General features: G+C 43.0%; 1 pseudogene; it reads right to left on the reverse strand.

The window, feature by feature from the left end:
* Nucleotides 1-15,474: 15,474 nt before the first annotated feature.
* On the reverse strand, nucleotides 15,475-15,949 carry LOC111817577 (annotated as a pseudogene).
* Between the last annotated feature and the right edge of the window lie 88 nt (nucleotides 15,950-16,037).

A 16,037-nucleotide genomic window follows, 5' to 3' on the forward strand; every position in this document is an offset into this window, starting at 1 on the left:
CCTCTCTGAGCACCCACAGGGCCCCTGTGTGCGCTGTTACCCAGCTCTTGGCTGCTGGAGTGATGCTGGGTGTCTCAGCTCGCGTGACAACGGAGAGGGCTCTGTGTGCCTGCCACAGCATGCGTGCTGTAGGTTCACCACCACTGGGCTAGGAAATCCAACATACATATGCTCTGCCCTGAAACATCAGCGATCTCCTGAGCTGTTGTTCTACTCTCTTAAGACAATGGAAGGAAAAATAACCATTGGGAGCTCTTTAGAATTAAGTGGATGGAAGAGAGTGAGCCCCTCAGCTCTATTGTTTCTCAGTGTACTTCCTGAATCCCTAACTCTTTCCTGACTGCTATTTCTTGAATTTTTTCTCTGCCACACCACCATAAATGCTGAAAACTTCTTTAAGTTGTGAGCCAAAATAAACCTCTCCTGCTTTAGCTTGTGGGTGTTGAGTATTTTGTCCCAGAAATAAAGAAGTAACTAAGATAGATTTTTGTACCAGTGAAATGAGGTCATTTCTGTGATTCTACCTGGTATGTGGACTGGCTTACAGAAGGAGTCTGGAAAGGTTTGCAGGTGCTGGCTGCAGATGAAACCCTGCAATGCCAGAAGCCAAAGCTTGGGGGAATTTCGGCCAGGGCTCAGCAGATCAGAATGCTGGCAGGAATGCAGCCGGTGAGGGCTAGGATCAGGAAGCTTCAGTTGGGAACAAGGATTGCATTGTCAGCTGGACTTCAGCAATATCATGTTCTGTAGAAAAAATTCTACATTTTACTCCTGTTCTGAGACATTGAAGGAGACTGAGATTGAAGGTGGTGAACTAGTTAGTCTGGTAGAAGAAATTTCTTAGCAATCTTACATTGGGGCAGTGGCATGGCCACTTGTGGGCTTTTAACCTCTTCTACCTTGAGAATCAAGAGTGAAGAGCCAACAGAATGATTTTAGAAGTTTTGAGTTTGGGCAGAAAGGAAGCTTTGGTAAAGTTGGGGCCTGAAAAGATGGAACAGAGAATTTGGGTGCTGAAAAGATAAGCATTAAAAATCCAAGTATTTTCAAACAATAAAAATGATGTCCTGATGGTGTCATAAAAACCAGCAGGATTCCATCCTTTTCAAGCTCCCAAATAGAAAAGTTGAAAATCTTTACTTTTCCAGGGCACCATAACCCAGAATGGCTGTAGCCTTGGGAATTGAATTCTCTGGATTTGGGCTGATAGCATTCAGCAGTCCAGGAAATAATCCCTAAAACCAAGACAGAAGGAAGCCTAGCTATTGCTCAAGCTGCTCTACCTGGCAGCAGACCCTGGTGTCACCCATATGGTTCTGGTTTTAGGCCCATGCAGAATGCAAGAGGTGCGGGGTTAGAAAAGGCTTCCATCCAGCTTTCAGAAGGCCTGAGAGGTCAGGTGTGTCCCCCAAGAGGGCAGTGTGTGGAGCTATGAGTGCAAATGTTGTAGAACGACTAGAGCCATGGAAAGAATGACAGTGAGGCTGGATGAAATCGGCAGTGGGCTCTCACTGAGATTAGTCTTTCTCTAAGTGAGCTCTGAGCCAGAGAAACTTCTCACATTTATTGAGGGCCACAAACAGCTAAGGAATGTGCATAAGTCATTTGGTGCCAACAAACTGCCATCTATATTGCCTTCCAGCGTTCACCAACTAGTTTATATATCACTAGTTGGTAACCTCCCAGGTAAAGGAACAAAGAACAGAAAGGGTGCTGCCTCCAGGAATCTGCTACTACCTTGTCTCCAGCTTGCCAGGATCACAAGGAGCCAGTTTTCTTAGGCTCTGCTCTTTGCTCCTTACTCCCTAGGTACAGTAAGCTTCTGACACATATCACTACGTGTGAAGCTGAACACACTGTGAAGTGGAGACAGTAGAATGTTGGAAAAGCCAGAAAGCCTAATGGTCCCAAGTGTCCTATCTTTGAGAAACCGGTGCAATTTTAAGGAATGGTACGACCTTCTGGTGCACTGCAGTGAGCTCTATACTGTTTTACTGGCCTTGACTGGGTTTGTCTCAGGGAGAAAGATACATGAAGTCCTCAGAGTTGGCAGCAGAGTGAGGCTGTGGGAGAGTCGCACACATCTCCATAGCTCTGTTCCCATGTGAGTGCATCACAGAGATCTCTCACAAAAAAGATTGCCCTCAGAAGGACACCCATAGTCGTTTACACCTCAGTGTATATTTGCCAGTGTCCCCTTATTCTTGGGTCTCTGGACATGGAATCACACTTTGGGACTGGCACTTGTACGAAGAAAATAGGGATGGAGTTCTTGCATCTAGAACCTGTTGCTTCTAGCATGTCCTACGCCCAAGGAGCTAACTAATGTTTGAAACCTGAAGACTCTTCTCTAAAGCAGGAAGAGGACTGTCCCAGAAAGACACAGGAGGGTACTCATGCTTTTCATGGGAGAGACACAGTCTGTCAGTAATCACTACTAGATTTGCAAGGCTGGTGTCTTGCAAAGAAAGATCAGAGGCTTTCACCAAAGAAATCCATCTCCCAAAGATAGATTCCCATAGGGATGCTTTATTCTTCAAAGGCTCTTTTAATTAAAGTAATAAAACTCTTTTAAAAAAAAAAAACCAAAACACTCTTTCTTAAAGAATTAAATAATAGAATTCCAGCTTTGGGTCCATCGTGTATGAACTTGGAAGTCAGCATTCCAGTCCTTACAAGGAAAAAGCTAAACAAACTGAAAATCAGTGACTTCTATTAAAATCATGAAAAAAAACTGAGATCACCAAGCATTAGAGAAATTTGAAATTTTTGGTACTTACTATTACAGCCCATAACAAACATGGCCCAGTTCCCAGGCAAATTAGCATAAAACATCACACTAATGGCTTATTTACTTGAGTTTATGTCACTCAATGTGTCACGTCCGCCTTCAACAAAACATAATAAAGCACAAAAAAGGTCAAGATAAAATGCAGTCTGGTGAGACAAATATCAACTCAGATGTGATACAGATGTTGGAATTATCAGGCCAACAACAAAATAACTATGAGTAATATGTTAAGGGTTCTAAAGAAAAAAATCAGGCAAGATACAAGAAGAGATAAAGGGGCTGGGAAGATAGCTCTGTGGCCTAAGCACCTGCCTGGCAAGCACAAGGACCTGGGTTTGATCCCTGGTACCACATGCTGTGCCAGCCCCAGAACCCTGGGTGTACCATGCCAGCCACTGAAACCGGGCATGGTGGCACATGCCTATAATCCCAGCACTGGGAAGGTTTAGACAGGACGATCACTAGGAGTCTGAGCTGCGTAGTGAGATCATGTACCAAATAAATAATTAATTAAAGAAAGAAGAGATTGAAGATACAAGCAAATCTATGAGGACTATAATAATCAAAGGAAATAAAGGGATAAATAAAAATCCAAGTGTAATAGAAATTGAAAGTTCTTTTGATGGATTTATCATTAGAGTGGACACAGGGAAGGAAAGAACTAGTGAATTAAAACTTCTTGAGCTTAAATGTCAAGAGAAAAATGGAAAAAACACAGAACACCTAGCAATGGGAAAATTTCAAAAGGTGTAAGTAATAATTAGGATACCAGAAAGACAAGAAGGAGGTTAGGGAACAGAAGAGGTAATTGAAGTTATAATGGCAAAACTCTTCTAAAGCTAATGATGGACACCAAACCACAGATCCAGAAAGTTCAGAGAACAACACCAAGCAGAGTAACACCGGGAAATCCATGTGTAGGTTATCAATGAAACTACAGAAACCAAAGACAAAGAGAAGTTTTTGGAACAAACTGGTGTGGGGGCCAGTACCTAAAGAGGAATGAAAGTAAAATGACAGTAAAGCTCTCGTCAGAAGCCACACAACCAAGAAAATAACAGAATGAAGTATCTAAAGCACTATAAGAAAAAATCTACCAATCTATAATCCAGTGTCTTCCAAGATTATGCAATAAGAAGGAAAGAGAAGAATTTCCTCAGCTAGGCAAAAATGGAAGCAATTCCTGATCAGAACTTCCCTGAAGGAAATATTGAAACAAATCCTTCAGGAATAAGGAAAATTATGTACACGAAATTCCAATCTACATAAAGAAAGTAAGTCCAGGAATGGTGGCAAATGCCTGTAATCCCAGCAGTTGAAAGGCTGAGGCAGGAGGAATGCTGTGAGTCTGAGGCCAGCTTGGGCTACAAGGGAGTCAAGGCTAGCCTGAGCTGCATTGCATAGGGAAGCTCTGTCAAAAAAAAAAAATTAAATTAAATTAAAAGACAAATTTAAAAAGCATTGGAAAGGGAGGAAATGAAGGTAAAATAAATTTTATTTTTCTCATTCTTAATTTTCTAGAGATAACTGATTGCTAAAATTATGTAATAACACATAAAAAATACCTAACATATCACATGTCTAAGTCAAGTGTCTAAAAGCAAGGCCACAGGGGATAGATGGGTGGAATTGGACATATTTGCTAATAAGGTACCTATGCTTCATGGGAAACAATATTTTGTAATTTGAAAGTGGATTTAGATTAGTTAAAAGCATATATTACAAACTGCATGGTAATTTTTAAAACTTAAATAGTAAAACTTCACAAAGTAAGATTGCTGACCACTATTTTCCTTACATCTTATAACCTTCCTCCTGAAAGGCAGTCACTATATACAAGCTATTAGGCATTCTTCAGCACACAGGAAGGAGATATATATATATCTCCTTATATATATACTTAGTACAGGGTCCATAGAGTCTCACTACACAGATTGGACTCCTAGTGATCCTCCTGTTTTCAGCCTCCCAAGTGCTGGGATTACAGGCGGGTGCCACCACGCCCAGTCTCAGTTGCTGTCTCAGCATGCCCTTGGAGTGGGGCCAGCACAGCATGCCAGGGATCAAACCCTGGTCCCTGCACTCTTCCTAAACAGGCACTTTGGTCTGCTGAGCTATTTGGCTGGCCTGACTCCACATATATTTTTATATGTTTTCATTATTTTAGCATCATTAGGGACATTCCTCCATTCAGTTCTTTTTTCCGAGTGGGTTCTGGTGAAGGCATGGGAGGTGGCAAGTCACACCACAGATCAGAGAAAGAATCAAGAGCAACAGAAACAGCCGATGATGGATGACCTCTTGGATTGAGAGCTCTCAGATTTGGTAAGGTAGAGAAACAGTTTTGTGGTCAAGGCAGGAATTGTGTGTCTGAGGGCTCTGTCGAAGCACCTTGGGAGGAGTTGATTCACTTCTCTGATCACACTGAGCAGGACTTCACTTCTCGATACACAAATACTCTGGTGCTGGAGTGATACCCCTATAGGTAACACCCCTTCAGGAGGCCCCAGCCTCTGCACAACAGGTCATGGAGAAGAGCAAGGGCTCCCTGGAGGAGTTCACTGGGCTGCTTCTAGGAGCGGCCTCACAAGGAGTAGCAACACCGCCTGCAGAATGGAGGCCTGATGAGAGGGGCTCAGGGAGCGACCCTGGACTGCAGAGGAAGGTGGGTGTCCGGGAAGTAACTGAAAGCAGTGACGCAAGCCCTCGGTGGGCAGAGGAGGAAGCTTCTGCTCTGCCCTTGCACGGACTCCAGCCGCCTCCAGCCCTGGAGAAGGCGCTGCTTCCTGTGGCCTCAGCCAAATGATCGTGGGTGGAGAGCCGCTGTGATTCCCTGATGTTTCCAGGAGAAGAACAAAACCTTCAGCTCTCGCAGCAGGGAAACCTCACCGCCCCCGACATCGCAGAGGGGCAGGAGGCGCGGCGTCACGGGCACAATCTGTGCGCAAACACAGTGTCTGAGTAATTAGTCGGCCCGGCTTTCCTGGAAGGCTGGTGAATTTTGATTCATTTGGTGCTCAGGAAAGAGTCCAACTCTTTCTTTGCCAAGCTCAGAAGTAGTAGACACTGAATTAGCATGCTCATTCCTCATTTTCCGAATAACTGATAGAAACAGTGGGATTTCCACGCCATTTTTCAAATCTGTATCTCAGGCTTTGATGCAGATGGGCAGCTTTGATGCATGCACTCTCCGTGGAAAAGTGGCACTGCGGGGAAGTACGCTGAGACTCAGAGCGGAATCTCTTGTTCCAGTTCTGCTGCTGGAGTGTCACCAACAGCCTCTGGCTGCGCCACCTAAGATGTTTTAGAACAGCTTTTGGTTCTACAGCATGTGGCTTCGCTTGTGGCAAAGCTGACAGCGTTGAATAATTAACAAAAATTTGGCTTTAGGAAATCTACGTGTTTGACTATGGAGAATATTTATACAGCAATTCTGATGCATCTGAACAGGTGTCCGCTGGAACCTTCCAGAAAGTGTCCCTCCCATCTGCCAGGTGGACGGCAGAAAAGAATAAGGATACTATCACAGCAGTAATTTATTGAACATCTGCTAGAAGCCAAGGGTTTGAGATGTATGATACCTAATTTTTATTTGACAGGTGTTAAACCAAGGCTCTTGTGGCTGCCTTTTCCTTAAGCATCGGTGTGTCTATTCTGAAGGTGCTGGGTGTGAGAGGGACTTTCACTTACATGGTTCACACCAGGCCTGAAGCAGAAGCGCTCCATCTGTTGACACCCTTACCTGCCTTGAAGTTAACGAAAGCCTAAGAGAAGGTGATAGAGTGGGCATGGTCCTTTGGCCTCACACTAGTGAGGAAGGGCTTGAGTGTCCCCCACAGCACTTGGCAGGTCTTCCCTGCAGCCTTATCGAGCAGAGAGCATCGCCACCCATTGTGCACAATATGTCCCCTCCTGCCACGTGCCCCCCCACTGTCACCCTAGCCCAGCAGACCTGACACACCTGCCATGTGACAGGGGAAAGTGCACAGTGACGGAACATGGAGCAGAAAAGTCAATGCCCCCTCCATCCTTTCACTGGGCCTGAGCGGGAGACGAAGTCAAGTTCAAAGTTTTGTTTTGTTTTTTGATTGACATAATCATTATGTAGGATACAATGTGATGTTTCAACACAGGCATACACTATGTAATGATCAAGTCAGGAGAATCAGTTTGTCCATCAAGTTAGACATTTGTTACTCTTTGTGGTGAGACCAAAATCTAGCTATTTTGCAATATGCACTATACTTACTGCTAAGTGTAGTCACCTTCCTGAGCAACTGAACGTTGGAATCTGTCCCTCCTAAGCGCAGCACTGGGCCCATGCAGCGCTCACCACCCGTCCCCCACCCCCAGCTCTGGTGCCCACCACTCTACTTTCAGCTTCTAGGAGATCAGCCTTCCACGGTTCCTCATTTGAGTGAGATCACACAGTGCTTGTCTTTCTGTGCTTGCCTTAGTTCACTTAGCAAAGGGTTCTCCAGTTTCATTCATGTCATTGCAAATGACAAGATTTTCTTCTTTTTATGGCTAAAGAATATTCCATTGCATAAGATTTTCTATTACCTGGCTGAGAACACTATCTTGACATCTGTCCTAGTAGTAGAAGAAGATGTGTCTTGCTTTGTGGCTCTGTTGTTTTCAGTGGGGGCATAAGGCCTCTAGCTCCGGACTGGCCTAAGCTCCTATCTTACTCATCCACTGTCCCTGCCACTTCCATCTGGAGCTTCCTCCTACCCAGCCTCGTTGGGCAGTGTGTTCCCTTTCCAGCCAAAAGTCTTCATGGAAATGTTTCCTGCAGCTCTCCATGAAAATGAAGTGTGTCTTTCACAGAGCCCCTCTGCACACTCATTTGGTCCCCCACTGCGCTGAAATTGGTTGTCAACTCTACCTCCCCCACAACAGAGGGAGCCCCCTGCAAGAAACTGTGACCTATCTGATGAATCTTTGGGAATCCCGCCTCCTCTGCTGGGCCAGCACTCTATGAGTGGACATTCCTTGTACGAATGGCTAGACGAATGAGGAAGAAGGCTGGCGCGTGAGGATGAGCCATCAGACTCATAATCAGCCCCTCTCTTGAGAGATTGCTTGCATGGGTTGCTCACACACATAATTACTAGATTACCAGGAGTCCTTTCAGGAACCACAGCCAGTTCCCATTTCATAGAAAACAACAGGAAACATCAGTGTCTGTGACTGTCCCATTTGCAGATTCCATTGTCACTTTGTCCACTGAATCATGGTGCCTCTTGTAGCTCCTCATGGAAGTCAACTGAAGGCTGCCTGTCCGCAGAGGGGTGTGAAGAGGACAGGGAAATGGGGCGGGCATGGAGAAGTTGGGAGGAACGTCGTCTGTGCAAGTCTCATGTGACCCAAGCATCCACAGCCCACCTGTTAATGTTCAACATAAGTATTGACAAGCTTGGCTCTGCTGTGTCCTTTTCCGACATCCAGTTGGGTCAACCTGTGCCCCTCCCAAACTGAAGTTGTTATTGTACTAGCAATGCAAATTGAGCTAAAATTAGTTTAGCTGCATTCTCCAAAGGGCATATCTCCCCCTTCCTACTGTGAACGAATTTGCATAATTCCATTCCAGAGAGGAAATAATCACTCAGCCTTTTCAAGTAGGTATTTTTCCCCTCTCTGTCATCTTCTGCATGCTGAATAATGGTTCTATTTTATGATCTTTGTTCTTATTCCAATGTTGGTAGACACAACAAATTCCAAAAAGTAGGGGCGGGGCAGGGGAGCTGGAGAAATCATGGATGAAAAGCAGGAGACCCTCGGCCAGAGCTGTACTGCACTGTTGCTTTATCTGCTCAAAATTACCTAAAGTAATAAGACTATGCCAGCAGGAACTGTGCAACAAAAGACAGGCAGCCCTGTAGATTGATGGGTCAGGCTCCTTCCCTCCTTTCTATGAACTTTGCCATCTGGAAAACAGAGGTAAGAACACAGCCAGCTCTGGAAGTGGCAAAGGGTCATTGTGTTTTGATTTCGTGGAAATTTGATTTGTCTCAGGATTGCCTGGGGACGTGGTTTGAAAAGCACTATGCAGGTTCCCACCAGAGCATAAACAAGCTCTCCCAGACTGAGCGGCGCTCCCTGGGCTTGCAGGCTGCGTGACCGTCTCACTCGCTACTAGGCCAGCATTTCTTCTTTTGCTGTACCTTAAACATAATGGAACATGTGCACACCTGTGGTCACAGTACTCAGGAAACCGAGGCAAGAGGATTATGAGTTTGAGCCCAGCGCTGGCCACAAAGCAAGTTTAAAGTTAGCCTGAGCAACATAGTGAGAATTTATCTCAAAAAAATACAACCAAGAAACTCTAAGGGCTCGGAGCCAGTTTTCTATGTGTCAGGTGACAAAACTGCATACTGTGGCAGTGTGGATGCGAGGTTTTTGAAGGCTCTGCATGGCCAGTTGCAGGAGTTGTGCATTCTCCTGGTGAGGCGATGGCCACTGCAGCAAAAGTTCCTAGGATAATTGCCTGGAGTGAGTCCCCGGTCTGTTGAAGCATGTGCAGTCCTCAGGGCGGGTCTCTGTGCCTCAGTCAATCAATGTCCACCCCTACTTGGTAACTTGGTCTCCCAGATGAGTTTACCTAACCCATGCGGAGATCCCTGCCCTGCCTCTCTGGAATGTGGAAGAAAGGAGCAGAAGCTGGATTCACACACGGCAGCGCTGACAGCGGAGGCCAGAGAACTGTTGCTAAGTCTGCTCAAGGTCTTGACAAATAGTATTCAATAAAGCTTTACTATTGTTGATGTCCTGTATAATCCTTCCAGCAGGCCTGGTATGCAAATATTTTCTCAAGATGAGGAGATGCTCAGGGAGGCCCAAGATCTACCCCAAAGGCAGAGTAATGGGGCTCAGTTTGCCAAGCCTCAGTTCCTTGCCCTATTCTAAGGTTGTTTGATGACACTGTAGTGACCCCCTTTTAAAGTACTGTTAACAACAAGAAGCAAGCTCACAGACAGAGTAGTGAGGGAAAGAAGCCTGGGAGGCACAAAAGAGAACGTTCTGGATAGGCTCAAAAGTTCACGCAGCAGTAAAAGCTTGACTGAGGAGACGGATGTTGGTTAGTGTTACCGTTGGGGAAAAGGCAGGCATGCAACAGGGTCTCTGGGATGCTTTAATACTCTGTACTTTGGTTCAAATGTCAGTTACACAGCAATATTCAGATTGTGGAACTTCACTGGGTTCTGTGTGCAAGATTTGTGCATATTATTGCTCTGTTATCCGTTCAAAATTAGTGAAGTAAGAATCAATCAATCAATCATCAATCAATCAATAAATCGACAAGCTGAATATAGGGAAGAATACTTCGCCCTTCTCCCCCTCGAGACCATCAGACTGGCTTTACTCACGGAGGCCTCTATATAATACAGTTGCAGTTACAGGGCAGATACCAATTTTAATCTCAGCCTCTTCGTGTAACAGCAATCACCAACTTTCTATTGCAGTCTAATTAGCAGCTAAATGGCTTGTGATAGCCCGTCCTTATGTCAATGGCCCAATTTATTGTCTTTTACTTCACAAATCAGATCAGAAAGCAGTACTGATTGTGAATACTCTAGAAATCAGAACCATTGTTCCCATTAATCTATTTTAATATGCATCAGCGAAATTTTTATCAGTGTGTAACACACATAAAGAAAGCCACACATACGAGTGAGAGCTTCATGAATTTTTCTAAAGTTGACACACCCACACAACCATCACGTAAGAAGGGAAGATTTTTGGCCCCAGAGAAGTCCCCTGGTGCTGCTCCTGAGGCATTGCAGCCTCCTTGTCTCCGGCGGCAGCCACCAGAGATGACCCAGCAGGTTGAGAACCGCAGCTCACTGCGTCCGTGAGATGAAGCTGTTCGTAATTTTATTGTCTGTTCTTGGTACTTTCTCCAAACCCACTTGCCCAGACAGCAGGCCTTTTCAGCATTTTGAACCTCCTCTCAGGGCAGCAGCCAGGCTCATCTAATGGCGAGGCTGTGCTTTTCCTTCCTTAGAAGTTTGATGGAGTCCACCAGAGAAGCCATCTGTTCCTTGGAGGAGTGTGATTCATTCTGAATTCAATGTCTACTAGCGAGAGTCATATTTGAGTCATCAGTTTCTTCTCTTGGTAGGTTTGTCCAAGTGTGTATTCAAAGATTCTGTCCTGTTGTAAAGTTACTGGTGGAAAATTGTAGTGTTTCCCTGCACTCCCTTCAGTATCTGCAGAATGTGTACTTACACCGCCTTTATTTCTAAATAAAAAATATTTTATCTTTTGTTTTTTCTGTATTTTCTGCATTAGTTTTGGGGTTTTAACTGTCCTTTTTTATCCCCCCATAATTTTATTGATAAACAAATAGCAATGAGACAGTTTCAAATCAAATTGGTAGGACAGTTTCAATAATTAACACATTGCATACATTCTTCCTAGTGGTTAATTGCTGTACAAGATGAGGATATGATAGCCTATTTACAAACACTATTAGAACAAATCATTCTATTCATTAAGAGAGTGTAACTATATATCTATCCTAACCATTTTGAATACACAGATACAAAATGGATATTCATCTGTATCTCCTTTTTTTGTTAAGTTCCGTTATTTGAATATTATAGTTGTGTAAACTCAGCAAAATATTCTAAAAGAGTCCAGTAGCCCATAATAGTATTGGGTCTTCTGTTTAACTGGCAATGTCAGAAATTGTTCACCTGAGTCCCCTACAGCTCAACATAACAGCATGGCTTTACTTCTTATATTTCGTTTTTATACTTTTCTGCTGGATGGTTAAGAACAAGGTAAAGCAAGACCTATGCAACAAGAGTTGTAGCTTTTGGGTCTGATAAGGTCAGTGAAATCCCCTCAGGATTTATCCTGAGATCCTGTACCTCAGATTGTAGAACCTTTGTCAGTGTTGGCCATGTGGATGAGTCACGGCCATTGCTTGGCCAATGTGCTCTCTGTGAAAGCCTGAGAGAATGTTTTCTCTCCATGTGACTCTCCTTAGGCACACTCTACATCATCAATCACTTTCCTCTTTGGCCCCATAATCTCCTTGATCAGAAAATTTGGGGCACTACTAAGTTACATGACGTTACAGTACAAGTTCTCATATGTCCTGAGTCTTAATTGACCTTAGAAGGCTAGGGGCAAAATGTTAGAGAAAAAGGAGGGCTGCAAGGAAAGCCAACATTTTGGCCCTACCCGTCTAAGGTCAATTAACTGTTCTTTTATTTGTTTTCCATTTCATTAATTTCTGATGTGAACTTTATTTTTTCCTGTGTAGTAGGCTTAGTACCCTTCTAACTTTTTAAGGTAGAAATTTTAAATTATTGATTTTAAAACTTTTTCTTCTTTTCTAATATAAGAATTTAAAGCTGTAAAATCTTCTCTATGTCTTTCATATTCTGACATGCTGTATTTCTTAATCATTCAGTTAAAAATTTTATAATTAATACATGGACTATTTAGGTGCGTGTTGCTTTTACCCAGTACTTGGGGGTATTTATAGAGGAATTGTTGCTATTAATTTCAGTCTGGCTAAGTACGTAGTCTGTGAGATTTTGATCTTTGAAGATGCAGTGTGACATATTTTATGAAGAAATATCTGGTCTGTCTAGGTGAATATTTCTTGTGTATTTTTAAAAAATGTGTATTCTGATGTTGTCACTTGAATTTAAATTATATAAATGTCCATTGGTCAAACTGGTTGATAGTGGTAGCGATAATTACTTCTACTAACTACTGAGTAAAACGTACTAAAATCTATTTGATTAAAATTTAGTCCTTAAAAAAATTAGTCCTTTTTTTTAGTTTTGGGCAATTTTTAATTTTTATTTTTTACAGAGAATTAAAAATAGAAAAAAATAGAAATGACACAGAATTTCACTAAACAAAATAATAGGAATTCTACAATGGTTGTTATATTGCATAATGTTATCTTCAAATTAGTTGTTTAGATTACCAGATATAAGCATGCAAAATTGCTTTTAAAAAAATTTATAAGAAGAGGCCAGCCAAATAGCTCAGTGGATTAAAGCGCCTGCATACAGGCTCAAGGGCCAGGAGTTTGATCCCCGAGCCTGCCATGCCGGCCCCACTCCTGGGGTGCACTGAAATGGCAATTGAGACTGGGCATGGTGGTGCGCACCTGTAATCTCAACTCTTGGGAGGCTGTAAACAGGTAGATCACTATGAGTCCGATGTAGTAGTGAGACCCTGAACACCCTGTAGTCCCTTCCCTAAAATACACATACACAAAAAAAGTTATAAGACATTAAAAGTGAGAGGAAAAAATTTGTATTAACTGCTCTTTTCTATAAATCAGCAGAAATCAGCAGTAAAATTGGCCAAGCTATCATATATACATATACCTATATCATCTATATCGATATCGATATCTACATCATCTATCTATCTATCTATCTTTTTCCTTTTCTTCTGTTTCTGTCCTTTTCCTCATCCCAGTTGTTCCTCCCCTTTGAACAGATCCTTTCCCTCTCACAGTATCTGCTAGGTCAGGACTCCAAGTTTCCTGGACACTTTGCCCCCCACACTCTCCATCTTGGTTTCCCAGCACCCTGCCCCCAAACTCCCTCCTACTTGGCCTCAGGCACAGCCAAACCCGAAATCACAGAACAGGTCCCCCTGACTCTGACCTAAGCAAAACTGAACCACAAGGAAGACAAATGATGTCCACCTGTCACCTGGCTGTACTAGCGTGCAGTTACCCTCCACCGGAAGACAAATGGTGATCACCTGCAACCTGGCTGTTCCAGCCGGCAATGACCTTCCCTGAAAAGACCCTATAAAGTCTCCCCCTTTGTTTGGTGCTGTCTGGGTCCCTGAGACAGCCCTCCGCCTGAGCTCCCTCCGCCTGAGCTCCCTTTACGTGAGCTTCCAATAAACCTGCTTTTACTCGGGTCAGTATGTCTGGTCCAGTTCAGCGTGGGTTCAGCTGCCTCGATTTTTTCACCTTTCATATCTTTTGTACCTTTGAGATTTTATTTTCTGTTCAAGGTTCTTACACTAGTAAAACAATATAATGTTTACATACTTGAGTCTGATTTATTCCACTTATGAATATGGTCTTTAGTTGCATCCATTTACCTATAAAAGCCTCGAGTTTATCCCTTTTTGTTGCTTAGTAATTCTCCATTGTATAAAAATACCACATCTTTTTTATCCCTTCCTCGCTTGGTGAGCATCTGGGTTGTTTCCAAGAGTTAGCTACAACACATTGCGCTGCTATAAACATGGGTGCACATACATTACTGTGGCAAGATGTTTTTGGTTCTCCTGGAAAAATACCCGGGAGGGGAATAACTGGGTTGAATGGGACCTCTAATCCTAGTTATTTTGAGGACTGTGCATTCCAATTTGCATAGTGGCTGTACTGGTGTACACTCCTACCAGCAGGGGGAAGTGCTCCCTTTTCCCCAGGACCCCTCCAGCATTTGTTATTGGTTGACTTCTCGATGATTGTAACTCTTTTTGAGGTAAGATGGAATCTCAGTATTGTTTTAATTTGCATTTCTCAAATGGCTAGCACTGTTGAACATTCTTTCGTATATTTATTGCCGTTTGTATTTCTTCCTCTGAGAAGTTTATATTCATCTCAGATGCCCATTTTATGATTAGATCTTTGAATTTTTCGGGTCCTGGTTTTTTGAATTCTTTCTATGTTCTGGATAGAAGTCTTTTGTCTGAGGGAAAAAAGACTAAAAGTGGCTAAAATTGTTTCCCAAATCATGAGTTTTCTTTTTATTCTGTTGATTTCTTTTGATATGCAAAATCTTTTTTTAAAAAATGAGATCCCAGTTGTTGATTTTTTGAAGTACTTCTTGTGAAGTTTGGTTTTTGTTCATGAACTCTCTACCTACCCCTATGTCTTTAAGATTTCTACCTGCTTTCTCTTCCAGTAGATTTAGTGTTTTTGTCTTAATATTTATTTATTGTTTTTGAAAGAAAAGCAAATGTATTTTATATGAAAAAATACTCCTTTTTTAAGGCCAGATTTCATCCTGACTGCTGCTTACACCGGTGATGTCCCCCGGCAGCAGGCTGGAGGGCTTGCATCCAAGTGGAAGGGCTCATGGCCTTTCCCTTGCCACCAAAGCAAGGAGCCAGGGGAGGGACCACAACTGCCCCTTAAGAACTGAACTCTTTGAAGTTTGAATATGTAAGGAACACAGACCGAGGCTAATCTTGATTTTTCAATTTATTTTTTTCTTCTCTCGCAGTGTGGCTGGAACGCAGGGATGCTGTATCATGAGGAGGCTATTTTATTTATTGTTGACACAGTCTTGCTAGGTAGTTCAGGCTAGCCTCCAATTCACAGGCCCCTTCCTCAGTCTCCCAAGTGCTGGGATTACAGGGTGCACCACTGTGACACCCTCCCAGCACTCTTTTGAATTTATTTTATTTTCAAACAAGGTCTTGCTATGATGCCACAGCTGCCTTGAACTTTTGATCTTTCCTCAGCCCTCAGAGTAGCTGCGGTGAAAGGCGTATACCAACATGCCCAGCTGATTTTCTATTTCTGTTAACTTAAAGCCACACTTTAAGTCAAAATTTCTGTTCTGTAAATTTCCATTTGTAAAGATGCCAGAGAAATGAAATTGTTATGTCTTCTCAAGAGAAAAGCAAACAGCTCTTCATAGAAATCTTTTCTTTCATCTTTTTTCAGTGTCTTAATTGTTGATGATCACAGAAACTTCCGGTCTCTCTTCACTACAGACCCCCATTTCTGAGTACATTATTGCTTTGCCTTCTGTTCCCAGAGGATGCTTGGAAAGTGAAAATCCTTCTCCTCACCCAGTTGAGCACAATTTGAAATTTCTTTGATCAATATTAAGTACTTTCACTTCCTGGCAATATGAATTCATCAGCACTGAGCTTATAAAGCCATTCATCCAAAAAGTGAAACAGAAGAGATAGCAAGCCTTGTCCTTGGGCTTCAACTTCCGCTGTCTGATGGGGCTTCCCAGCCCCAGTGCCATCATGTAAGCACACACGGCCACACCCCCTGCTCGAATGCTGCCTCGTCTCCCCCCAATGCCTGTAGCATTCACACTTCCAAATAACTGGAAGATACTTGACCTTGATAACTTTTTGGTTCTCAGTTAAATTATAATCTCTAACATCTTCTTCCTGCACCATAATTGTTGAATCAAATGTATGTATTTTTTTTTTCAGTGTGTTCCTCTTTATTCATTTTCAGAGTACAAACTTAAACTTGGATAGGCTGAATTAA

The sequence above is a fragment of the Octodon degus genome, unplaced genomic scaffold (assembly GCF_000260255.1).
Source record: "Octodon degus isolate 3935 unplaced genomic scaffold, OctDeg1.0 scaffold00062, whole genome shotgun sequence".
In the NCBI taxonomy this organism is placed as follows: Eukaryota; Metazoa; Chordata; class Mammalia; order Rodentia; family Octodontidae; genus Octodon; species Octodon degus.